This window comes from Ornithorhynchus anatinus, chromosome X1 (genome assembly GCF_004115215.2).
Source record: "Ornithorhynchus anatinus isolate Pmale09 chromosome X1, mOrnAna1.pri.v4, whole genome shotgun sequence".
NCBI lineage: Eukaryota > Metazoa > Chordata > Mammalia > Monotremata > Ornithorhynchidae > Ornithorhynchus > Ornithorhynchus anatinus.
The window spans coordinates 35912203-35939668 of NC_041749.1; the positions used below are offsets into that span (position 1 = coordinate 35912203).

The window sequence follows — 27466 nt, forward strand, 5'->3', positions numbered from 1 at the left end:
TGATGGTCTGGTATCTACCCCAGCTCTTAGAACAGTCTCTGGTACATAGTAAGCGCTTAACAAATATCATTATCATTATTATTAGGCCGACGGTCAGAGACAGAACCTTCCTAACCATGATAAGGGAGTGCCATCTGCAGCTTTTCAGATGAAAACAACCAGCAGCATCCTTCTTTTCTCAAGTTTAAACTATTCCCGATTCAATTCATCCTTCCTCACATTTTCAAACCCTTTGATGTCATTAACCCCTGGAGCCTAGTCAGACCCCACAGCCATTTTTGTTCTCAAGGATTTCTGGGAAATGTAGTCCAAAAAAGAAAGGACCACCGTGGAGGACAAAGCATGCTCTGTAAGTTTTTGCAAGGTGCAAATCCCTTTTCTCTCACTCCCTCTGCTCTCCCATTCACCTCCTGGTTGTGGTTAGCGACGTTATGAGTAGCCCGGTAATCGAACACAGAGGTGCTCGGTAAACTTGGTGCGTTGACAGATTGAATGACTGTAGAGTCTCCCTTTCTTGTGCTTTCTATGGAGCGAACAGCTACCCGGCTTTCCAGTCCTGGAAAGGAATGGTCATCCACCTCCCCAGTGGCAGGGATCTGGACCTGTTGAATCCCTAAGCCTGCAACTGGCTCTGGGATTCTGAAATCCTGAGATTCTGTTATTCTTTTCCACCCCAGTGCTCAACAGTCAAATCATTACAGTGCTGAGCTTTTTTTTCTTAAAAAAAAAATGATGTTAATCAATGGTAATTAGCTTGGGAGAGTACAATAGAGGAAAAAGATACAGGACTTGCCTTTGAGGAGTTTACAATCGAATTTCCATGCCCTGTCCCTCTTGGGCAGGAGCATTTTGGGGTTTTAAAGGATTTCTGAGTGAACCCGAGTCCCAGAACGGTCCAGTCCACGAGGTCTGATTTGGGGCAGATCCCTTGTGACCACCATCTTCCTATCTCACAAGTCCATCTCTCTCATTCCACCCATTGTATTCAATCTGTCACCAAATTCTTTAGGGTCTAACTTCACGACATGGTTAAAATCCTCTCTTTCCTCTCCATCCAAACTGCTATCATCCTGATACAAGCACTTGCACTATCCAGGCTTAACTACCGCATGTCTCTCTGCTGACCTCCTGGCCTCCTGCCTCTCCCCACTCCAGTCCGTACTTCACTCTGCTGCATGGATCATTTATCCACAGAAAAGTTCAGTCCATCTCCCCTGCTCCTAAAGCATCTCCAATGGTTGCCCATCCGCCTCAGCATCAAGCAGAAGCTCCTTACCGCTGGCTTTAAAGCACTCGATCATCTCACCCCAACTTATCTTACTCACTGATCTCCAGCCCACACACTCTGCTACTCTCGCACCAGTTTACTCACTGTGCACTCTCAATCTCCCCGCCGACCCCTTTCCCATGTCGTCCCTCTAGCCTGGATCTCCCTCCCCATCCGTATACACCAGACCACCACTCTCTCCACCTTCAAAGCCTTCTTAAAGTCGCATCTCCTCCAAGAGGCCTTCCCTGATTAAGCCCTCTTTTCCCCAGCTTACTTTCCCATCTGCTTCACCTATGCGCTTGGATCTGTGACCTCTGAACATTTAATATTCACCCCGCTCCCAATCCCACAGCACTTATGTACATATCTCTGAATTATATATTATAAAATTACTTATTCATGTTAATGTCTGTCTGCCCCTTTAGACCGCAAGTTTGTTATGGACAGGGAACATGTTCGCTAATTCTGCTCTACTGTCAGTAAGTCAAGTGTATTTCTTGAGCGTTTACTGTGTGCAGAACACTGTACTAAGTGCTTGGGAGAGTACAGTCAAGTGCTTAGCCAAGTGCTTAGCTAAATACTAAACCAAGTGCTTAGTACAGTGCTCCGCACATAGTAAGCGCTCAATAGATCCTGTCTTATGCTGTCGAGTTGTTTCTAACCCGTAGTGACTCCGTGGACGCATCTCTCCCAGAACGCTCCACCTCCACCTGCAATCGTTCCGCTAGTGGATCCATAGAGGTTTCTTGGTCAAGATACGGAAGCGATTTACCCCTGCCTTCTTCCACGTGGTAAACTTGAGTCTCCGCCCTCAACTCTCTCTCGTGCCGCTGCTGCCCGGCACAGGTGAGTTTTGATTTGCTGTTGTTATTATTCTTTATTATTTTTATTGTTATCATTATTTGTTGAGCTTCCCACTCCCTCTCTCTTCTGTGTAATCTGTGCATGTGATCCGTACATCCCCTTGATTCTATTTATTGTGATTAAGTTGTCACGTTTTTGCCCGTCTGTCTCCCCCGATTAGACTGTGAGCCCGTCGATGGGCAGGGATTGTCCCTCTCTGTTGCCGAATTGTACGTTCCAAGCGCTTAGTACAGTGCTCTGCACGTAGTGAGCGCTCAGTTAATACTATTGAATGAATGAATTTGTAGCAGATTGCCTTCCACTCACTAGTCACTGCCCAAGTTAGGAGTGGAATGGGTATGTCTCTGCTTGACTCTCCCTACCCTAGTGGAGACTGGTAGAGAACTGGAAACTCTCCAGGTGCCATCCTTAGAGGGGGATCAATAAATCCACTGATTAATTGTTCGACTATTTCCATCCCGGCCACGGGGCCCGGCCCTTGTGGACAACCTGGTGGCTTAGAAAACGAGGAGGATGTCGAGGACAAGCAGCCGAACTGGTTCTCTGAGCCAGCTCTGGGGAGCAGGGAAACACCGAGACCAGGAAGGTCGCCAGGGACCCCCAAGTGGGCTTTACCTAGTGTTTGCCTTTGGAGCGGCGCCTCTGGGACCGCCGCCCCCCCCCCCCCCCCCAAGGGTCTGATGCTGCCATTGCCGGTGGGTGGGCCAGGCTCCAGGTCCAGCTAGAGGTATGGTGGGGGGGGACAGAAACATCTGAGTGGCATTTTTGCTTTGAAGCCTTCTTAAGATGGAGTCAAAAGATCAATAACACTTTTTAATTCCTTAATTAAATTTGGGGAGGGGGAGGTCAAAGCCCTTTAAACCGCTTTGAGAAATGGAGTCTGAAGTGAAGCCTTTAATCACTCTCTCCCACCCACCCGCCCTCCAGCTGACTTGCTCCTATCCCCCCACGGGCAGCCCCTGGTCCTGGAGGAAGGGACAACCCCTGGGTCTTCCTAGGGAGCACGACCCCCATCAGGACATCAGACAGCCCCTCGCCCAATCCTGGCCCTGCCTCTCATCCCCAGGGGGTTTTGCAGACCTTGCTGGTCCTGCTGGTTTCACAGGCAATTATGACGAGGAGACCCCCTTCCTTCCCACCCTACGGGGCGAAAGTGAGACCGGAAAGGCCAATCTCTCCCGGGAGGATCCCTTTACTGGACTGCTGTTTGCTCCACCGAGAGAGCCGTGACTTGAGAAGCAGTGTGGCCCAGTGGATGGAGTACGGGCCCGAGAGTCAGAAGGACCCGGTTTCGAATCCTGACTCTGCCACTCGTCCCCTGTGTGGCGAGTGTTTGGGCCTGGGAGTAAGAAGGACCTGTCTTCTAATCCCGGCTCTGCCGTTTGTCTGCTGTGTGACCTTGGGCAAAGCGCTTAACCTCTCTGTGCCTTGGTTACCTCCTCTGTACAATGGGGGTTGAGACTGTGAGTCCCACGTGGGACAGGGACTGTGTCCGACCTGATTTGCTTGTATCCATCCCGGTGCTTAGTACAGTGCCTGGCACGCGGTGAGCATTTAACAAAGACCGCGATTGTTACTATTACTGAAAACACAGCTTTTTAAAATGCCTTCGATTAAGCACTTCCCACATGCTGACGCTGGAGCAGGTACAAGGTTATGGGATTGGACTCAGTCCCCATCCCACACGGGGCTCAGCCTCTCTCTCACCCCCATTGTACAGAGGAGGAAACTGAGGCCCAGAGGGCCCAAGGCTGGCCAGTTACGGAGCTGGGATTCGAACGCCGGTCTGATCCCCGTCTCACGCTCGTCCCGTGAAGCCGTGCTGCCGGTCCTAACTCAAGTGCCTGCACTGCTCAGGATGAGAGATCTTCTTCCTGCTCCACCTCCAGCCGTAAGTTAAAGTCTGGTAAAAGGAGGCGGCTGATAGCGGTGCCTAGCAGCTGCACGCTTGAGGGCTGACAAGCCCCGTGTAGGCATGTGATGCCCACCCGATGGGCTAGCGACTACAAGAAGCAGCAGGGCTCAGGGGAAAGAGCCCGGGCTCGGGAGTCAGAGGTCAGGGGTTCAAATCCCGGCTCTGCCACTTGTCAGCTGTGTGACTGTGGGCGAGTCACTTCACTTCTCTGCGCCTCAGTTGCCTCATCTGTAAAATGGGGATTAAGACTGTGAGCCCCACGTGGGGCGACCTGATTCCCCCATGTCTCCCCCAGCGCTTAGAACAGTGCTCTGCACATAGTAAGCGCTTAACAAACACCAAAATCTGCCCACTCTGTTTTGAGCGTAATAATCCAGCAGCGACTATTCTGCGTATGATCGGGTCCCCCTTCCAGTAGGGTTGTTATAACAGAAGCAGCATTGCCTGGTGGATAGAGCACGGTCCTGGGAGGCAGAAGAACCTGGGTTCTAATCCCAGCTCCACCACTTGTCTACTGTGTGACCTTGGGCAAGTCACCTCACTTCTCCGTTCCTCAGTTACCTCATCTGTAAAATGGGGATTAAGAGTGTGAGGCCCCCGTGGGACAGGGACTGTGTCAAACTGATTTGCTTGTATCCACCCCAGAGCTTAGTAGGGTGCCTGGCATGTAGTGAGCACTTAACAAATACCACAATTAGGGTATTGTGATCATTATTGTAATGATTTTAATATTATTTGATAAGCGCTTACTCTGTGCCAAGCACTGGGCAAAGCGCTGCAGTAGATATTAGATAATCAGGCGGGACACAGTCCTAGCCACGTGAAGCTCATGGTCTAAGGGGAAGGGAGAATGAGTTATTTTTAATCCCCATTTTACAGAGGAGGAAACTGGGGCCCAGGGAAGTTCAGTGATTTGCCCAAGGTCCTACAACGGGCAAGTGAAAGAGCCAAGGTTAGAATCCAGATCTCCCGGTCCTGTGTTCTTTTCACTAAACCTCGCTGCTTCGAATACGGTGGTAAGGTAGTCCAGCGGTTCCAAAGTGAGATTATTCTAGCCGGTGAAAGAAAAGACATGGCAGTTCCACGGAAACCAGTAAGACAGTGAATTTGGGCCAAGTCTTCATGAGGTTGCCCACGTTGGCTTTGTCTTTGCTTTCTGTAGATTTACTTTCCAGGACTCTGACATTCTAGGCTTCAGGAGGCACTGGCGTGGGCTGGCGGAAATTGCCCAAGTGGAGTGCATGTAAACCTCTCGAATGAGAACCACATCTCCTTCATAATAATAATGATGTTGGTATTTGTTAAGCGCTTACTATGTGCAGAGCGCTGTTCTAAGCGCTGGGGTAGACACAGGGTCATCAGGTTGTCCCACATGAGGCTCGCAGTTAATCCCCATTTTACAGGTGAGGTAACTGAGGCCCAGAGAAGTGAAGTGACTCGCCCACAGTCACACAGCTGACAAGTGGCAGAGCCGGGATTCGGAACCCATGAACTCTGACTCCCGAGCCCGGGCTCTTGCCACTGAGCCACGCCTTCATGGTGTTTGGGGGCCAGCGGTCCAGCTTTATGACAGGGAATCTGGTTTTCAGCCAATCTGCCCCCTGCCCGGGACTGGTAGGAAATCGAATACTTTTGTATCCTCTTTAAATTTTTCAGGGCCCATCTCCCCCTGCTGCAGTTCTGGCTGCCGAGTTCCTCGTCTCAGATGCAACATCGGAGTAGGGAAAGGGAAGCAAGATTCCCCAGGAGTCTCCCTGGAGCAATGCTCTGGGATCGCACCACGTCAGCAGACAGCCACGAAATGGCTGGTGGGACGTGGTCACGTCACCCTGCATCCCTGGCCTAATGCAGGCGATATAACAATAATAATAATAATAATGTTGGTATTTGTTAAGCGCTTACTATGTGCAGAGCACTGTTCTAAGCGCTGGGGTAGACACAGGGGAAGCAGCGTGGCGCAGTGGAAAGAGCACGGGCTTTGGAGTCAGGGCTCATGAGTTCGAATCCCAGCTCTGCCACTTGTCGGCTGTGTGACTGTGGGCAAGTCACTTCACTTCTCTGGGCCTCAGTTCCCTCATCTGTAAAATGGGGATTAAGACTGTGAGCCCCACGTGGGACAACCTGATATCACACGTCTCTCCTGGTCTGGGAGTCACGAGGACTGTCTGTGGCTAATCAATCACATTTTTTGTGCACTAGAGAAGCAGCGTGGCTCAGCGGAAAGAGGTTGGGCTTGGGAGTCGGAGGTTGCGGGTTCGAATCCCGGCCCTGCCACTTGTCAGCTGTGTGACTGTGGGCAAGTCACTTCATTTCTCTGTGCCTCAGTTACCTCATCTGGAAAATGGGGATTAACTGTGAGCCTCATGTAGGGCAACCTGATGACCTTGTATCTACCCCGGCGCTTAGAACAGTGCTCGGCACATGGTAAGCGCTTAACAAATACGAACATTACCAAGTGCTTGGGAGAGTACAATACAGCGGAGTTGGAAGGCAAGTTCCCTGCCCACAGTGAACTTACAGTCTAGATGGGGAGAGAATCCGGGGCCCCAGGCTTGAGGGCACCAATATGGCTTTTGGTTAGACATTCGACACTGGACTTTTGTAGCAGTCCCAAGGCACCCAAGACCTTGCCCGGCCAGATCCTTGGGTGCCAATATGGTGGTGAAGGAGCCCGTGGGGTCCCCAGCCTCCCCTCCCCCAGCCTTATCCACCAGTCCATCAGCTGAAGCGAAGCCTGGAATTCTGACCCCGATTAGGCCAGAGAAGCCACTTATCTTGATCTTCTTCATGTCTTTCCAAGTGATAAAGTTTTGTTTGACAAAATGGCAAACGACCCCAAACGCAGTTATCTGTGGTGTTCCAACTTGTCTCGCGTTGGGACACAGTCCGACAGTTGGGGTGGGTGGCTCTCCCTGATTCAAAGATTTTCTTTCTTTTTTAACTCCTGAAGTCTTTCGAATCTGCTCTCTCCTCAGATCTTCTAGGAATTTCTCTAAAGGGAAAAGTTCATCAAATACGTCATGGAAACGGGTGTGAATCGGAAAGGTAAGAAGGGTTGCTGAGAAGGAAAAGATGGGGGGAGTCTTGGACAGTGCCCTTTACCAGGGCCGTCTCTCAATCCCTCCCGAAGTCGAAAGGAATCGAAATAGAGGGTAGCTGATGTGGGCCTTTTTTAAAAAAAGATTGGTATTTGTTAAGCATTTACTAAGTGCCAAGCACTGTTCTAAGCGCACAGATAGATGCGAGGTACTTCGTTCATTCTATCGTATTTATTGAGCGCCAACTGTGAGCATAGCACTGTACTAAGCTCTTAATCAGGTAATCAGGTTAGGGGTAGTCCATGTCCCGCACGGGGCTCACAGTCTTAATCCCCATTTTACAGATGAGGTAGCTGAGGCACAGAGAAGTGACTCGTCCAGGGTTACACAGCAGATGAATGGTGGAGCCAGGATTGGAGCCCAGTTCCTTCTGACTCCCAGGCCCGTGCTCTATCCACTAAGACACGTTGCTTCTCGCGTAAGTGACGGTGGGCAGAGAACATAGCTACCGACTCTGCTGCATTGCACTCTCCCAGAGAAGTAATAATAATAATAATAATGTTGGTATTTGTTAAGCGCTTACTATGTGCCGAGCCCTGTTCTGAGCGCTCGGGTAGATACAGGGGAATCAGGTTGCCCCACGTGAGGCTCACAGTTAATATACACTTTCCAGATGAGGTAACTGAGGCACAGAGAAGTGAAGTGACTTGCCCAGAGTCACCCAGCTGATAAGTGGCAGAGCGGGGATTCGAACTCGTGACCTCGGACTCCCAGGCCCGTGCTCTTTCCACTGAGCCACGAAGTGAAGTGACTTGCCCAAGGTCCCATAGGAGACAAGTGGTAGAGCAGGGGTCAGAACCCAGGACCTTCTGACTCGCAGGCCCGTGCTTTACCCACTAGACCATCTGTAAGTTCCTCCTCACGTGGCTGAGGCCTGTTGGCTCAGGTGGAAATCAGAAATATCCAGCTGCCTGGCACTGTTCTGCCCAGGTCTGCCATCGGTGGCCACGGATCCTTGAAAGATCGGTCACTCTGTTAGCCACACTGCTCTATCACATCTGGGTGAGGGGAGCGGATCCCATTCCTAAAGCCGGGCCGTAGCTGGGCCGCCCTCCCTCGTTGCCTCACCCTCTCCCCTCCTCATGTACCGGCCGGAGTCACCTGTCGGGGCAGATTTTCAACTTTCCAGGTGGATATGTACTTTCCAGGTGGATATGTCATGCCGGTACACACCCCACATTTGGGTACAAGTGTCACGTCTTTCTCGTTGACACGAGGCACCTCTAACGCCAGCTCCCCTAGGGAAGGGTGGAAGGGGAGGGGTGAAAATGTGGTTAAAAAAAAGATCTATAATTTATTTCTGGGTGGGTGGAGGGAATGGAGCACAAAGATCCCTCAGAAAAGAAATCAGGGTAAGGTTAGTCCTTTCCCAACCTAGACGGGGCTGGGCAGAGCTGAGAGAGTCAACGCCTCCTTTCCCGAGTGCGTAAAAGATAAGTGCCGTTACTGGTCCGTCCCAACCGGGATTCTGGCTCCAAAAGTGGCACTGGGACTTTATAGGAGCAGTTTGACGGTTCCTCTCTGGAAATTCCACCTTTGTTAGGGATGGGCAATCTACTTCCTAGCTTTTCCTTCACATCCATCCATTCGTTCATTCAGGAGCGTTTACTGAGCACTTACTGTGTGCATAGCACAATACTAAGAGATTGAGAGAATACACTATAACATTAAACAGACACATTCCCTGCCCATAACGGGCTTACAGTCTAGAGGGGAAGACAGACGTTAATATAAATAAATACATTAAAGATGCATTTCTAAGTGCTGTGGGGCTGGGAGGGGAGGAGGATTAATAAAGGGAGCAAGTCGGGGGATGCAGAAGGGAATGGGAAAAAAAGAAAGGAGGGTTTGGTCAGGGAAGGCCTCTTGGCGGAGATGTGCCTTCGGTAAGGGTTTGAAGAGCGGGAGAATAATTGTCAGATATAAGGAGGGAGGGCATTCCAGGCTAGAGGCAGGATGTTTTTGTCCGATAATATATTATGGACTGCTCATCCGTGTTTGTGTTAATCGATCAATCAATCGTATTGATTGAGCACTTACTGTGTGCGAAGCATTGTACTAAATGCTTGGGAAAGTACAATGCAACGGAATTGGTAAACACATTCCCTTCCCACAGCGAGCTCCCAATCTAGAGGGGGAGACAGACCATTAATATAAATAAATAAATTATGGATATGTACGTAAGTGCGATGGGTGGAAGGAGGAGTGAATAAAGGCAGCAAATCAGGGTGATGCTGAAGGGAGTGGGAAAGGAGGAAACGAGGACTTAGGGAAGGCCTCTTGGAGGAGATGTGCCTTCAATAAGGCTTTAAAGGTGGGGAGAGTAAATATTCAATCATTCAGTAGTATCTATCGAGCGCTTACTATGTGCGGAGCACTGTACTAAGCGCTTGGAATGTACAAATCGGTAAAGAGATAGTTCCTGCCCTTTGATGGGCTTACAGTCTAATCGGGGGAGACAGACAGACAAGAACAGTAGCAATGAATGGAATCGAGGGGATGAACATCTCATCAAAACAATAGCAAATAAATAGAATCAAGTTGGATGAGGGTAGGGACAGGCCAGAGACAGGATGTGGGTGAGAGGTAGGTGGCAAGATAGACGAGATTAAGGTACGGCGAGTAGGTTGGCGTTAGAGGAGCGAAGTATATAGGCTGGATCGTAACAGAGCAGAGAGGTGAGGAAGAATGGGACAAGGTGATTTAATACTTTAAAGCTAATGGTAATGAGTTTCTGCTCGATGCGGAGGTGGATGGGCAACCCCTGGAGGTTCTTCGGAAGTGGGGAAACAACATGGACTGAATGTTTTTTATAGAAAAACGATATGCGCTGCAGAGTGAAGTTTGGAATGGAGTGGGGAGACACGGGAGGCGGAGAGACCAGCAAGGAGGCTGATAGAGTAATCAAGGCAGGATAGGATAAATGCTTGGATTAACGCGCTAGCAGTTTGGATGGAGAGGAAAGGGCGGATTTTAGCAATATGAAGGTTGAACCACTGGCTTTAGTATCCAAATCCCTCTTAAGCCTATTGATACGTCTCTTAATTCTGTTGTACTTTACTCTCCCAAGCACTTAGTTCAGAGCTCTGCACATAGTAAACACTCAGTAAATACCATTGATTGATTGATTGATATTGTCTGCTTCCACCCCTTCTTGTGAAAACAAATTCCATAGTTTACCTTCTCTTAGGTGAGGAATTGTTTCCCTCTGTTCGTTTTGGACTTGCCTCAAGCTTCAGTGGGTGCCCCCTTGTGTGAGATTTGATTGCACATTTATTTACCCTGCCCATCCCATTCAAGATTGTATAACAATAATAACAATTCTGGTATTTGCTAAATACTTCCTAAGTGCCAAATGTTTACTATGTGTTAAATGCTTGGGTAGATACAAGAGCATCAGGTTGGATACAGTCCCTGTTCCACATGGGGCTCACAGTGGAAGAGGGGAGGAGAGAGGGGATTTAATCCACATCTTAAAGATGAGGAAACCTAGGCGCAGATAAGTTAAGTGACTTGCCTAAGGTCACACAGCAGGCAAGGGGCAGGGCTGGGATCAGAACCCAGGTCTCCTAAATCTCATCCCCTGTGCCTTCCCACGTCTTTAACAAGCACCAGTCAGCACACGTGCCTCTCTCCTCCTCTGTGTTGCCCTTGTATTTGGATTTTTCTTTTTTTTCTTTTATGGTCCTTGTTAAGTGTTTACTCTGTGCCAGGTACTGTAGTCAGTGCTGGAATAGATAAAAAATCATCAGGTTGGAAAACAATCCCTGTCCCTCATGGGACTCACAGTTTCCGATTCATACCCTTTATTCACCCCACCCTAAGCCCCACTGCTCTTATGCACCTATCTGTCATTTATTTTAATTTCTGTCTCCCTTTCTAGACTCAACCTGTGGGCAGGAAACGTATTTACCAACTCTGTTATATTGTACTCTCACAAGCAGTTAGTACAGTGCTCTTCACACAGTAAGCACTCAATAAATATGATTGATAGATCGATCTTCTTCCTCCAGTGGCTCCCCATCACTTCTTAGAGAAAACAGAAACTTGTGTCTGTTGGCTTTGAAGCTCTCCACCATCTTTGTCATCCCTATGATCTGCTCTCCTGTCCCACTACACCCCAACTTGCAAACTTCCCCTCCTCCCAAACTAACCTTCTAACTACTCCCAACTCTCCTGTCCCCACCAGCTCACACCTTCCCCCATGTACGGACATCGGTTCCACCTCAAATCTACCAGATCTACCTGTTAAAATGCCTCCTCCCCCAAGAGGCCTTCCCTGACTAATCTTCATTCAGTCATTCGGTCGTATTTATTGAATGTTTACTGGGTGCAGAGCTCTATACTAAACACTTGGGAGAGTACAGGGTAACAAGGAAGAGAAGCAGTCCCTGTCCACAACAGGTTTTAGGGTCTCCCTGGTCCATCCATCCATCCTATCCGCCTCTTGGCCCTTCTGTAAAATCAGTTTCTCTATTTGCTGTTTATTTAATTCATTGTTTTGGGAGAGTTCTGGCATCACAGTGGCTCTGACAATACTGCCTCCTGGCATCTTGGATGTTTTAGGAGGCAGCTGGCCCTGGCCATGGAAAACAAGGATGAAGAAATATGCCCGGAGGTGCCAATCGCGGTGAAAAGGATAGAGTACATTAGAGCAGATACGCAATCCCAAGGACAGCTCTAAAAGCTTGGAATTTAATGGCAACTATGAGTTAGAGATTGAAATATACCCACATCAGTGTTGCATCTGGAGAGTTTCCAGTCCTCTACTAGTCTCGACTACAGAAGGGAGAGTCAAGCGGAGGCCTACCCATTCCATTCCCAGCTTGGGCAGTGGCTAGCGAGCGGCAGACAATCTGCAACAAGTCAAAATTCCCCTTTGCTGGGCAGCGGTGGCGTGGGAGAGAGTCGAGGACAGAGACTCAAGTTTACTGCATGGAAGGAGGCAGTGGTCAACCACTTCCAAACTTTTATCAAGAAAACTCTACGGATACGCTACCAGAATGATTGCGGATGAAGGTGGAGCATTCTGGGAGAGATGTGTCCAAGGCGTCGTTATGGGTCAGAGATGACTCGACAGCATATGACGACAACAACAATAAACCCACAAACGAAGTTTTGGCCCATTTTATTTTCTCCCCAGATAAAGGTTAGGTTTGGTGCTGCACAAAATGCACTCTGTCATTTGGAATTATTATTTTCTGAGAGGAGAAAATGAGACAAAGAGGAAAGGGAAGTAGGAAGGGGTGGAGAAGGGGAAGCTAGTAGAAAAAAGGCATCTGGTATGATTTTCTGCTGGATTTCTGTTTCTAAGTAGCAGAGAGTGATCACTGATTTTATTTTTTTAGATGGTATTCGTTAAGCACTACTATGTGTTGACTACTGTTCTAAGCACAGGGACAGATACAAGTTAATCAGGTTGGACACGGTCCATGTCCCACATGAAGCTTACAGCCTAATTTGGAGGGAGGAGAAGTTAATCCCCATTTTACAGATGAGGTAACTGAGGCACAGAGAAATTAAGTGACTTGCCCCAGGTCACACAGCAGGCAACTGGCAGAGCTGGGATTAGAACCCAGGTCCTCTGACTCCCAGGCCCATGCTCTTTCCACTAGGCCACACTGCTTCTCAATCTGGATCTCTCACCATCTTGCCCAGTTGTGCCAAGAATATGGACTTCCATGGTATGGCCAGAATGGATTTCTAGCTGAATATCTATCTCCTCCCTCGCTTCATTCCAATCATAAAGACCAATGTCAGTTCTCCTGAACCGTGGCTATATGAATTTAGTCTCCCTTGATCATGGGATTCGGAATCACCTCTCTGAGTTCTTGAGAGAACAAGAAATTTTCACTGTAATACAAAAAAACACCCCGAAAACCCTCTCACCGAAACAGGTAAACACTAAAATTTCTTCCAGTTTAATTTCATTTGCTGGGATTGGATTGTTTAAAACAGGACACAAAAACCCTACACGTGACCTGAACAGACAACAATAATACAGAAATGAAAACTGCCAGCAATTTCTACGTAGGCAGTTCAGTGTGCAGTGGATGCAACGGAGACAGAGAAATAGAAAAACTAATCAAACAGGTCCTTTGGGAGACTGAAAGGGTATTCTGACACTGGGCCGTCAACCTTCATGCCAAACTGAAGATCTGCCAGCCTGTAGGGCGTTCAGCCTTCTATATTACCGGGAGACTTACAGCAATCGTAGAAAGCACATCTGGCTTCTCAAGCGATTTCACCAGTGCCACCTTAAAGCCGACTCGGCACCGGGTGACAGGCGGTGTCTCCGACAGTGACGTCACATTGCAGTTTTGAGTTTTGCTTGTGGCAACACATCTCTCGTAGACGGGACGGGTTAAGATGGATGACAGCAGAAACCCAGATCATCAAACAGCTGCACCCACAAGGAGCAGGAGAAGCACTTTAAGGCCTCGTAGAAGTACAAGCTCCACCTCTCTGGGGGTAAAAGATTCAGACAGACCAAGAGGTCCAGAGATTAAATCTGTAATTTAGGGCTGTTCCCTCACTTTTAACAATATAGTTGTCTATTTAGGTCTGCAGCCGCCCCGCCACCCCCATTTGGCTGTAAGCATCTCGAGGGCCTGGACTGTATCTTCTCCTTTTCCTTCTATCCCCAAGTAATGATGATAAGAATAATAATAATAGATTGTGGTATTTGTTAAGCGCATACTATGAGTCCCTGACCAGTTTAGGACCTCCTGGTTATATGTCCTTTAGTTGGGTGTTGATTGACGTTAGTAAACTGAGTTCTAGCCAGGCATGGGTTTACTGAATCATAGCCTGTTTCAGCCCAGTCTCCATTACAAAGTTTGTTAGCCTCTGGCTGTTCAGTCACTCGGCTCTCACTTAGCCTCCTGGTGTCATGATCCCTGATTGCTGCGAAGCCCCCTGTTCCCAAACCAAATACCCATAGAGACTTTCCAAAATCCCCGTCTTTAGTGTAAGTCTGAAACCCAAAGCATAGTGGATAGAGCATGGACCTGGGAGCCAGAAGATCATGGATTCTAATCCTGGCTCTGCCACTTCTGCTGGGTGGCCTTGGGCAACTTCACTTCTCTGTGCCTCAGTTACCTCATCTGTTAAATGGGGATTGGGTCTCTGAACCCCACATGGGACAGGGACTTTTATCCACCCCAGTGCTTAGTACAGTGTCTGGAACTTAGTAAATGCTTAATAAATACCGGAATTATTAACCCATGCCCTCGAGACAGAGCTTATCTTCTCACTGTGACTTGTTACACTCTCTCCGATCTCCTGCAACGGCTCACATCCTTCAAGCGTGTCTGTCGAACTTGTACTCTCCCAAGTGCTTCGTCTAGTGCCCTGCACATAGGGAGTGTTCGATAAATACGGTTGATTGATTGGCTCACTCTCCTCTTCAAAATCCACCGGGCACCATCTTCAAAGCCCCCCCGAAATCCCACTTCCACCAGGTTACATTCCTTGATTAACTTTTCTGTTCTTCAAATCATTTCTTCCCAATCATCACTTCAAAATTAAGAACTTAGTCACCCCAGCCCTTCTATATTTATCATTTCATCTACCATGTAAGCATTTATTCACCTATCTACCTTCCCAATCTGTTTTCTTCTATCTATAAATTAGTTTGTATCTGTATCCTCTCATCATATTGCAAACTCCTTGACGCAGGGGATGATGATTTTCATCCCTGCTGTACTCTTCCAAGCTTATAGAATGTGCTCCAGGAATACTATTGATTGATTGTTGGATTGACTCCTGGTTCCTCCTTATGGTATAATACAGTATGATGTGGTGGGATCTGAACTCTTCCAAAGGCCAACAGATCGCGGGGGAATTTGGTTGGAATCCTGATTCAGGCCCACTTGGATTGAGCGGGCCCAGTTGGAATCCAGAGTTAGGTCATGGAGCACGTCCCCTGGCTGCATAGTCTACTATAGCAGGAGGAAAGGAGGCCTCCTCTATCTGCAGGGTCTTGGGAGATGCCGAAAGAAAAAGAGAGCAGGCATAAAAGAAAAAGGCTGAAAGACAAAACGCAAATGAAAATCAGTGGGAGGAGAGAGGGAAAGAGAGCTAAACTGTGTGCAGGTGAGGAAAAGATCACAAAAGAGCAAGAAGTAAGGGAGATAGAGAGGGAGAAGAGAAAGGGGAAGCCATTCAACAGCTACCTGTGGAGGAATGGTGCCTGCAAATTTAGAGTATATTTCCAACTATGGAAAAGGGGGTCTTCTCCCCAGTTAAGCCCTCTTTTCCCCTACTCCCTCTCCCTTCATCACCCATGCACTTAACTGTGCACCCTTTAAGCACTTGATATTCACCCCACTCTCAGCCCCGCAGCATTTATGCGCGTATCGTAATGTATTTAATCAAACAGGGGTATTTATTGAGTGCTTTACTCTGTGCAGAGTTCTGTACTAAGCACCTGGGAGAGAACAGTACCACAGAGTTGGTTGACGTGCTCCCTGATCTCCATATTATTTATTTACACACATATCAGCTTCCCCCTCTAGACTGTAAACTCCCTGTGGCCCGGAAATTAGTCTACCATCTCTGTTGAACCGTACTTGCCTAAACATTTGCTATAGTGCTCTGTGCACAGTAAGTTACTCAGATGAAAGAAAAAAGCACTGTACTAATTGCTGGGGTAGATACACAGATACATTAAAAGCAAATCCGGGCACAGTCCCTATCCCGCATGGTGTTCGCAGCCGAAGGGGGAGGGAGACCAAACATTTTATCCCTATTTTTCAGGTGGAAAGTAACTTCCTCAAGGTCACACTGCTCACAGTTGTTGGAGTCAGCGTTAGAACTAGGCCCTCTGACTCCGAAGCCCACTTTCTATTCCCTAGGCCACCCTGTGATAATAACTGGGGTATTTAAGCGCTTACAATGTGCCAAGCACTGTTCTAAGCTCTGGGGAAGAGATGAGATAATCAGGTCTGACACAGTCCCTGTCCCACACAAGGTGCACAATCTAAGTAGGAGGGAGAATAAGTTTTGAATCCCCGTTTTAGAGAGGAGGTGAGGCACAGTGAAGCCAAGTCACTTGTCCAAGGTCAAACAGCAATCACCTGGTAGAGCCAAGATTAGAACCCAGGTCTTCTGACTCCCAGGCCCATGCTCTTTCCACTAAGCCACACTGCTCTTCCCGAGCACCAAATAAGGGATGTCTGCGTGTATTTGATTCTTTGGTCGTGTGGGTGGCTTGGCTTCAAATATATCATCGTTCCTAATATCCAAACCCACTTGTCAGCTTGAGACAACATAGTTCTTGATTGAAATCCTGGACTCTCGGGCCCGATGCAATTCTGAAATGGAGGTGGAGCCTCGAACCTGTCCTCCTGACCTAAATAAAACAGAAAAGAGCAGAACAGGAATATCAGATCCAGTTCAAACTACCGAGCAAATGAGCAACTGAATGTTTAATTGGCAATTACGGCCTCTTCTGGAGGTGGGTTTCGTTTTGTTTCTCTGCAGGAGATTTTCCATGGGCGATACAAGTTTTAATGCACTAATAAAGCATCTCTACAGAACCCTTCATCCTGAGGTCTCCAAGCACCTTATAAACATTAAGTCAATTAATCCTCATCTCCCCTGAGAGATAGGGAGGGGCAGGGTCATTACCTGTGAGGCCCAGAGAGAAGAGGAGTCAGGTTGCTTAAAATGTCTGGGCCACAGTTACACCAGGAGGCAAAGCTGAGCTGGGCCGAGCATCCGATCCCCTCTGCTTTCCGGGGAATGTTGTCCAACCGTTCGTTCTGGGACAGAGCCTCGCAGGGACCATCCGGGGCCCCCCAAGCTAAATCGCCGATAAGGATAATGAAATCTCTGACGCTGAAGCAGTTTGCCTGCAGGGATCAGGAATGCGATGTCTGTTTTTTTTCCCATGTACATTCTTGCACAATCCCCTGGGTGCCACTTGGCACTTTTCACCCTTCTTTAGAAAAAGGAGGAGCTCCAGTTGACCAGTCAACTCTCTCCCCCCAAACCCCAACGACCCGGCTCCCAGACCGCCGGACTAAGGGGTGGACGCCGAGCAGGCCTGCCCCCCGTTCCTATGGAAACCGATCTTCTCGAGTTACTTGGGTATTCATCTATTGAATTTTTCAATTATGTATGACTAATTTTGCACAAAGTCATTATTCAAAGCAATTTGTCTAAGTACGAGAGGCAACACCTTCCACCTTCCTGGAAGGTGGGTGGGGAGGATGGCATAATCAGCTCTGCTTCGCCAGGAGTTAGTAAGCGGTCACAGGAGTTCAAAAGAGAAAAATAATGAACAGGTAAGTCATCACATGTCAAAATTCTTCTTCTATATTATCAAAATACAAATTAATTACAGATAAGATCAAACGAGTTTTCTTTAATGTATGGTTTTCCCAGAGAAGGTAATGAAAACAGATTGTACAGTATGTGGGAGGGGAGGTTGGGAGATCTCTGGAGGATCTGTTATTAGAGTTGGCTCCACAGCCCTGGAGACACGGTGCCTGTGAAAGCAGCCCCACGGCCTGAGGAGCTGTGGGACATGCAAATAAAATGATCTTTATTGCACTAGGTGCTAACTCCCCGCATGAGCTCATTGCCATGGGGTGACTCTCCCAGCAATAATAAAACCATCTCCTGCACCATCACCACCAACCCCAGCCCATTGCAGTCACCAGGTAGCCCCCTCCCCTCTCGGCACCCCCCACCCTCCACCCGCTCTTTCCCAGCCCCGTCTTGACTGCTGGCAAATTCAGTGATGCTTCCGTTCTTGATCTTGGGAAGCAATGACCTGTACCTGAAATGAGCATGTGACTCATCTTTCTCTGGGAAAAACTCCCTCCCCACCACCATCACCCTACTTCTGCCCATCCTATTCCTCTTCTGAGGCCCCCACGGCCCCCACCTCGGTTCTGTGTAATGCTAATATTCACATGACAGCAAACATTTTCAAAATGATAGACCTGTATACTTAAGGTTAATCAGAGCGGGCGCCATCCAAGTCGCAAAGGTAGCAATTTTCCTTCATTAAAGCCAAATCAAGAAAGAGAACTTTGGGATTCCTTAGGACTAATTACAAGGTGTTAATAATAACAATATAATGGCAGCAATTTTCCAGCTTTGCTCAAACCTATAATCTGCTTGAGTGCCTTATAGGATTGTCTGTGAGTTTATATAAAGCCAAGTGTTAGTCCAAAAATGTTTTTGGTAATTTAATTTTTACATCATGTCTCTCTTCAGTGTTTACAATGATGTGGTAATTGTCGGCGAAGAGGGTTTTCTTAGGGGACTGGACAAGTAGCAGCTTGACACTTTGCAGGCCTCTTCTCTTCTTCGGTTTGAAGTGCATCCGGGGAACAGATGATGCATCTACCTGAATGAACCCTGTGAACTCAGGACTCAGGAATTCCAGGCAGAGTTGCATTTCTCTAGTCATGCCTGGTCGTCATCATCGTCATCATCAGTGGTATTTATCGAGTGCCAACTATGGGCAGACCACTCTACTTAGCCCTTAGAAGAATAAAAGAGAGACGGCAAGACCCGTCCCCAGCCCACGACGAGCTTACGGTCACAAAACTGCCACTCTCCCCCAGCTCTATGGATCCCAAGCTAGGAACGATCTGGGTGTCCCTTACATAGCCGGGGTGTGGTGAGGGAGGGGAAGAGGGAGGAGGAACATGACCCATTCTCCCAGCTATTCCATGGAGAGAAATACGTTCAGAGAGTTGTAGCAGTGGGAATTATTGAGCCCCCTCCGACTAATAATAGTTACGGTACTTGTTAAGTGCTTACTAGGTGCCAAGCGCTGTTGTAGTTTCAAGTCAATCCGGTTGGACACGGTCCCTATCCCACATGGGGTTCACACTTTCAATCCCCATTTTACAGAGGAGGTAACTGAGGCACAGAGAAGTGAAGTGACTTGCCCAAGGTCACAGCAGACAAGTAGCAAATCTGGGATTAGAACCCATGACCTTCTAACTCTCAGGTCCCTGCTCTATCCACTACACCATGCTGCTTCTGGACCAAGGGCTTGGGAAGGAACAGCGGCAGTGCAAGAAGAACCGCTCGAAAGGATCTCACACGTAATGTAGATGAACGCAGATTTGGAAAGTGCAAAAGCCTGCTTCAAGAGAAAGGTTTCCAAAATCGCTCCAGAGGACTCAGTTCAGTTTACAACAAACCACCTCTTGAGGGCCCTAAGGTTCGGTCAACTGATCGCATTTATTGAGTATTTACTGTGGGCAGAGCACTTTACTGAGTTCTTGGGGGAGTATGATATAGCAGAGTTGGTCGACCTGTTTGCTGCCCACAAGGAACTTACAGTCTAGAAAAGGAGAAAGACATTAAAATAAATAAATAAATGAAGAAGGGATGTGTGGTAAGGCATCTTCCTGAAAGACCCAGGAAAGAATAGTGGATCTTGGATGGGAGAGGTGTATTTCTGTCTTCTCAGGGCCTTTTGGGAAATTTTCCTCAATCGCACATTCCTTCAATAGAAGGGATATTTCTCAGACAAAATCCCCCGACATCTCCCTCTCCCTCTCTCTCTCTCTATCCATCTACCTCTTTCTGTTTTCCTCTGTTTCTGTCACCTCTTCCTCCTGTATCTCTCTTTTTTCTCTCTCTGTCTCTTCGTCTCTCTGTCCTCTTTCTCTCTTTATCTTTCTATTTCTCTAGCTGCTTCTCTTTCTCTTTTTGACTGCAGAGAGGAGTATCGGGTGACTGGAGCAATATTTCCCTGACCAAAATGATGACATCTGACTCATCCTGCTGCCATGGAGGCATGGAAATGGCACAAGAATGAGAATGGGGGGAGTTCCTCTCCTATCTGACCTCCCTCCTGCCTCCTGGCCTGGTTTATTCCTTCTTGCCAGGAAAGGGGCAGGGAGCAGGAGCCCTTTGTCTGCTGGAGTCAGATGGCATTCCAACCCGGAGTAAATTGCACACTTCACACCCATTCAGCAAAGTAAATTTATTTTGATTAATCTTATTCGCTTGTCAAAAGCCATGCCAAGATGTATAAACAAACCAATTTCTTGGATTGTTTCAAACTAATCATATTAACTTATTTGCTCTTCTGGCCTTGAGGGGGTTCCAAGTGGAAACGATTGAAGTTGGGTCCAGAAATAGCTTCCTTTGATTGCCAATTTTGGCGCTAATGGATATCTCACTGGTTTCTTCTGTCCATGTCAACAGTCGTGCAGAAGGTTTTGGGGGAGGATCCCCGGGGGGGACGGGGGGAGCTTTCCAGGGAATCCTCTCCCCACCTCTAGACTGTAAAACTGTATGTTTATTGTTACATTGTACTCTCCCAAGTGCTTAGTCCTTAGCACACAGTAAGTGCTCAGTAAATACGATTGAATGAGTGAATGAACTTCCACTCCCTGGGAGTGCATCGTGGAAGCAGACAGAGCCGCGTCCCCGCTTCCGATGCCTACTGTCACCCCAAAATTGGAGACGCCTGGGCTGAGGAGATGCGGACTTCTTCGAATAGGAGCGGCTTCCTGAAGTCCAACAGGGGCAGAGAAAGGGATGGGGTCAGCTATGCACTTAGATTTGTGGCCTTTGGGCATTTAATGTTTGCTCCATCCTCAACCTCACAGTACTTATGTGCATAACTTTAAATTCTATATTATAAGCGATTTATTTATAGTAATACCTGTCTCCCCTTCTAGACTGCAAGCTCATTGTGGGCAGGAAACATGTCTTCCAATTCTGTTGTACTCTCCCAAGCACCTAGAACAGTGCTCTTCCATGATAAGCACTCAACAAATACCACTGATGATGATAATGATGATCGATGATAAGGCCGAGTGAAGAGCTCAGAACAGACTTCCCCTCTTCCCACTTTTAAAGCCCTCCTAAAATCAAATCTCCTCCCCAGGGCTTCCCCTAAGTCCCCATCTCCCCGATTCGCCCCGCCTTCTGCATCACCAATACGCTTGGATCTGTAGGCATGACCTAGTGGAAAGAGCACAGGCCTAGGCGTCAGAGAGCACGGTCTCTAATCCCAACTCTGGCAGTTGCCTGCTGGGTGACCTTGTGCAAATCACTTGACTTGTCTCTGCCTCAGTTTCCTTAGCTGTAAAATGGAGATTCTTTTCCCGTTTTCTCTCTCCTATTTAGGCTGTGAGTCCCATGTGGGACAGGGACTGTGTCCAGCCTGATTAACTTATATCTGCCCCAGTGCTTAGAACTGTGTTTAATCATAGTAAATGCTTAACAAATATAATAATAATGATAATAATAATGCTTATCCCATAAGCACTTGATAAACCTCCCACTCTTTAAGCACTTGATACTCACCCCACCTTCAGATCCACAGCCCTTAGGTATTAATTCTTACATTCAGCTATTTCCCCAATATGTAACTTATCTTAATGGCGTGTCTCCCCCAGACACTGTGAGGTCCATGTGGGCACACCTGCGTGGAACTGGGACTGACCTGATTCACTTGTTTGTGCCCCAGTGCTTCGAGCAGTGCTTGACACACAGTACATGCTTAACAGATAATAATGGTATAACTAATAATAATAGCAATATGTAGCAGTAACCACTATTATTACTAGAGGTTTTCAAGGAGAGGTGAGAGCTTGAACTGAGCAATCCACACTATCCTCCACAGCCTCGCTGTGGCCCAAAGCACTCAGTGTCAGGCAATTGGCCAGGATATTCCTCTCTGCAGCGTCAACCACTGCTGGGTTCTTCCTGCCTTCCTAAGCTATGGCTGAGTGGGACCTTATGTTGGCTGTCCTAAAATTCAGGGCAAGAATTACAGTCCCAGTCCCACACGGGGCTCACAGCCTAAGTAAGAGGGAGAACAGGATTGAATCCCCATTTTACTGATGAGGTAACTGAGCACAGAGAAGCCTAAGTGACTTCCCAAGCTCACGCAACAGACAAGTGGTGGGGCTGGGATTAGAACTCATGTCTTCCGACTCCCAAGGTCCGTGCTCTTTTTCGTTAGACCACACTGCCCCTCGCACGGGACCACGTGTCCTACTGAGGCAGGATAGCATTTCCTCCCCCCAAGCATTTTTTTTTGGCCCATTTGTTGAGCGCTTACTATGTGCCAGGCACTGTACTAAGCACTGGGGTAGATATGAACTGAGCAGTCTGGACACGGTCCCTGTCCCACATGGGGCTCATAGTCTTAATCCCCATTTTACAGTTGAGGCAACTGAGGAACTGAGAAGCTAAGGTGACTTGCCCAATGTCTTACAGCAGAAAAGTCATAGTTTCCTACGTTAATGGGGAACCCGAAGAAACAGCGATGTCATTCATCAGAGCCCTCAGTATCTAAGCCGCCTCAGAAAGAGACCCAATACTCGATGAGGGAGGAGCTAACGTGTGGGCTACCATGTTTTTGTGTTTACAGACTCTCCATCAGTGACACTCACACACGTGGATGGGATCTCATTAGCAGTATGGCCTCCAACAACCAAGAACAGGCAGAGAGTCAGAGTAAGAGAAATGTTTATTTGATATAACTAAAATTGTCCATTAGGAACACTTCATCCAAGCAAAGTTACATCCAAATCTCTTAAAAGCAAACAGGGCTCCCTAATTTCTTCTGCATTCTTTTTCAGTCTGCCTTTGCTTCCTTCATCACTTCATATCCATCCTTGACTCTAAACTATTCCACATTCCGGCTCTCCCATAAAAAGAATTCAGTTCCCAGAAGGAGTTTTAACTGAAATTCCTGTTTATTCATTTTAAAAATATCATATGTTTCCCAGTTCTTTAGTCCAAATCTTCCAGAAGTCTTTTACCACATAACATTCTGATAAAAGATGTTCTTGCGCTTCTGCCATTTTAGAATTTCTCCTTCAGCAAAACTTGTCCATGTCCTCAGTGCCTTTATGTTGACTTTTATTATAAAATTTCCATAGGTCCCCTACGATATCACAACTTTCTGTCTCCCATTCAGATTTAACTTGTTCAGATTGTGGAAGGTTTCTCTAGTTTCTTCTTTTGAATAATCTTCCCCTTGGCCCTGGCCTTGTTGCTTGTTTAAAATCTTTCCTTCTAGAAATTTCCTTTCTTTCGGCTCCAAACCAATCTTCGACGGTCCCCATTTTTTAGTCCTTTGGGCTTCTTATCGTCCGTTAACCCCTGAACTCCCTCCTGCTCCTTTTTTTTTTTCCTCAACAGAATAATAATAGTAGTAGTAGAAATAGAAACATTATTGCACATGATAGTGAGCCTGATGATGGTATTTGTTAAGCGCTACTATGTGCCAAGCACTGTTCTAAGTCCTAGGGTAGATACAGGATAATGAGGTTGTCCCAGATGGGGCTCACAGTCTTCATCCCCATTTTACACATGAGATAACTGAGGCACAGAGAAGTGAAGTGACTTGCCCAAAGTCACACAGCTGATAAGTGGCGGAGGCAGGATTAGAACCCATTACCTCTGACTCCCAAGCCTGGGCTCTTTCCACGAAGCCATGCTGTTCTGCACATGCACTTGATGTAGCAAACTGGATTAACTGCTTGGAGAAGTGCAACAGAAGCATTCATTCAGTCAGTCAGTCTTCCTTATTGAGCACTTACTATGTGCAAAGGACTGTATTAAGCGCTCGGGAGAGTACAATATAATAAACGGACACATGAGACCCTCACCCTGCCCACGAGGAGCTTATCCTGTAACGTGAATCAGTTAATCAACTAGTGGTATTGACTGAGAGCTTCCTCAGAACACTGTATGAAGCACTGGGGTGAATAAGTACAACAGAGTCGGTAGACATGTTGTACAGTGCTTTGCATATAGTAAGAGCTTAATAAATACGATCGATTGACTGATTAATCGATTGATTGATCTTTAGCCTTTGGGAAAACAGATTATTGGTGGGGATGGAGTAGCCTCATCAGACTAGAGAAGAGGGTGAGAAAGTGCTTGGGGGTGGCTAGAGAAGCAGCGCGGCTCAGTGGAAAGAGCCCGGGCTTGGGAGTCAGAGGTCACGGGTTCGAATCCCGGATCTGCCACTTGTCAACTGTGTGACCATGGGCAAGTCACTTAACTTCTCTGTGCCTCCGTGACCTCATCTGTAAAATGGGGATTAAGACTGTGAGCCTCACGTGGGACAACCTGATTACCCTGGATCTACCCCAGCGCTTAGAACAGTGCTCTGCACAGAGAAAGCACTTAACAAATGCTAACATTATTAGTGTTTAAAAGGGGGGAACTGGTCATCAGCAGCACATTCTTCTTTCCCCTGTCACGCTGAGGGAGCCAGGAGAGCGGGGTGCTGAGTGAGTTATCCTCCCTCCATGCGTCACCGCTCCTCTGAGAATCATCTCGACTGTGCCAGCCCACTGCCAACAGTGGGTTATCTCTGCTGGCCCGGCAGATGGGCACCAAACTTTGCCCCAAGACGCCGTGTGTCCCTGTCCTCTGGGGGCTTTGGGGCCCAGACTCCAGAGGGCTCTACGGGACAGTGTGACTCCCGTCCAAGTGGCCAGCTTGGCTACTCACTCTGTCCAACCCAATTTGCTTGTATTCACCCCAGTGCTTAGTACAGTGCCTGGCACCTAGTAATCGCTTCACAAATACATCGATTACTATTAACTGTTAAGTGAGTGGCAGCACGGCCTAGTGCACAGAGGACAGACCTGAGAGACAGAAGTTCCTGGGTTCTAATCCCAGCTTCACCACTTTTCTGCTGGGTGACCTGGGGCAGGTCACTTCACTTCTCTGGGCCCCATGTATCTCATCTGTAAAATGAGGATCGAGACTGTGAGCCCTATGTGGGACAGGAACTATGTACAACCTGATTAGCTTGTATCTACCCAAGCACTTAGTACAGTGCCTGGCACATAGTGAGTGTTTAATAAATACCATTAAAAAAACTGTACAGCAGGTCAGGCTGGAAACTCTCGCCTCAATTCCTCAGCAGAGTTTTCTTAGCAGATCCTTTTTTTCCCCAGTTGCTCTTTCAGCTCTGGCTCGCAAGCACGAAGGCCTAATTCCATTTCACAGTGGAGACCCACAAACTCAGCGAGTTCGTAATGAGGGTCATTCAGGGTAGGACTCAATTCCCAGATCTGCTTCCAATAAAGCAAAACAAGGGGGAAAAAATTAAAAATTCCCCTGAATCCACAAGCGGCTGAATCCCTGCTGTTGACTTTCACAAGCGTTGGCCTTTAATGCCAAATTAATAATCTGTTTTCTTAGATTTAGTCTCTGAACCTGCTTTACCCAAAAGACTTCTCCAGTGGGCGCCGGGCCCCTGACCCCAGGCCTGCTTGTCCGTTCACCGGGGAACAAAGTTCATCCCCTGTTTCCATAGCGGAGCTAAACAAACCCTGAGCTAGTCTAACTCATCTGGAGCTCTGATCTCCCAACTTACTTCGAGTTACCCTCCTGCTCCCCCATGAGAGGAGGTGTTACCCCAGTCCTCGAAGCCAACTGGATCCTTTCTTTTCCTGAGTCGGACGGTCTCAACCGTTTCTCCCCGCAGAGCTAGAGAAGGACTGCTAGACTGGAATAATAATAATAATAATTCTGGTAATTGTTAAGCACTTTTTATGTGTCAGGGATTATACCAAGCACTGGGGTAGATACAAGCTAATCAGGTTAGACACGGTCTGTATCCCACATTGGGCTCACAGTCTTAATCCTCATTTGACAGATGAGGTAACTGAGGCACAGACAAGTTAAATGACTTGTCCAAGGTCACACAGCAAACATGCGGAGGAGCTAGGGTTAGAATTAATAATAATAGGGGTTTTTTAATGGTATCTGTTAAGCATTTACTATGTGTCAAACACTGTTCTAAGCCCTGGGGGAGGTACGGGTCCCACATGGAGTTCACAGTCGAAGTAGGAGGGAGAACAGACATTTCATCCCCACTTTACAGTTATGGAAACTGAGGCACAGAGAAATGAAGTGACTTGGCCAAGGTCACGCAGTAAGCAATCGACAGAGCTGGGATTAGAACCCAGGTCCTCTGATTCCCAGGCTGGTGCTCTTTCCACTAGGCCCCGCTGCTTCCCCTTGTTCTGGTATTTGTTAAGCATTTACTATGTGCCAAGCACTGAAGGAGATACAATTTAAGCAGACAGGACCCAGCCCCTGCACTCCATGGGGCTGACAGTCTAAAGGGGAGGGAGACCAGGTATCTTACCCTCATTTTTGCAGGCGAAGAAACTGAGACACGGAGAGTGAATTGACTTTCTCGAGGATTCACAGAATGAACCTGGTGAGTGGAAGGATGAGCTCTGGGGAGAGGAGGGAAGAGTTCTAGGAATCCCTGTAGTCACTAAGTTCCCTCCTGAAAACTGGTTGGTCCCTTGGGAAACGCTAAACCCTTCCAAACTCTTACAGACCGTGGGGCCTTAACGGAGCAGACTTTCCACAGTACCCCGACAGCCTGATAAGCATCAGTCTCTCCACCAGGCCATATTACCTCCCTACCCATCACCAGGCTTTGACTATGTGTTCCGGAGCACAGGGGCCCCAGATGAGAGACTATAGATCCCCTATAAACCATCACCACTATTGCAAAAACAACTCCAGGCCCTGGCAGTTAGATTTGCCTTTCACAATTCTACTTAGAACGGTGTCCAGTGCTTAGAACAGTGCCTGACACATAGTAAGTGCTTAACAAATACTAGTAAAAACAAAAACAAAAAACCCTCCCAACAATTGAAGTCTTACAAAACCCAGAGAGCTACTTTTCTGAGAGAGAGGGCCTTTTGACAACTTCTGGGTGTCAGAGCCATTCTGTGGTAGAGATATAGTGCTCACACTGGCAAGGGACCAAAAAAAGTGCCAACTCTAATTTCCTGGGTACAGTGCCCAAGAGATCATCTCCCCATGCCTGCAATCACACTATCTGCACGGTTCCTTTGAACCCAAAGGACAGGTAGTTCTAACTCTAACCAGAAAAGGAGATAAGCCCTGGGTAGAACCCTGCTTCCAGTCTCAGTTTGCTCAGCCCTCCTTTGAAGTCCTGTTGATGTGAATAAAGATTTGGATCTCTTGGAGCTGCTAAAACACTCCCGTTGGCTGAATCTGAGTGCCAAGATCACAATGAAAGACTCGGAAAGCCTATAGATGGAGAGGTAAACACAACCACACATTTCCATAAACTCCCACAGCGGAGTTCAGATCGCTAATGGGGAGGGGGACCGAATTCCACAATGAACTGACTTTTACGTCACTGGAGTAGCTGTGTTCTCTGCACTTTGGTGTCCTCAACCTGGTGGCCACATGAACCCCCTTCTTTCTGTCCCAACCTCTCCCACGCCACTCTCCGTCCCTCTCTTTAAACTTTCCCTCCCTTTTCTCCTTTTTTTAAATGGTGTTTGTTGAGCACTTACT

General features: G+C 47.7%; 1 long non-coding RNA gene and 1 other non-coding gene across 2 annotated transcripts; one reads left to right on the forward strand and one right to left on the reverse strand.

Annotated features, from left to right (window-relative positions):
* Window positions 1-1949: 1949 nt before the first annotated feature.
* Window positions 1950-11951, forward strand: LOC114806364. The gene is made up of 3 exons (XR_003754388.1): window positions 1950-2116; window positions 7025-7094; window positions 11714-11951. It is a non-coding gene; the product is annotated as an uncharacterized LOC114806364 (long non-coding RNA).
* Window positions 2414-2551, reverse strand: LOC114806667. The gene has a single exon (XR_003754729.1). It is a non-coding gene; the product is annotated as a small nucleolar RNA SNORA7 (small nucleolar RNA).
* Window positions 11952-27466: the final 15515 nt, after the last annotated feature.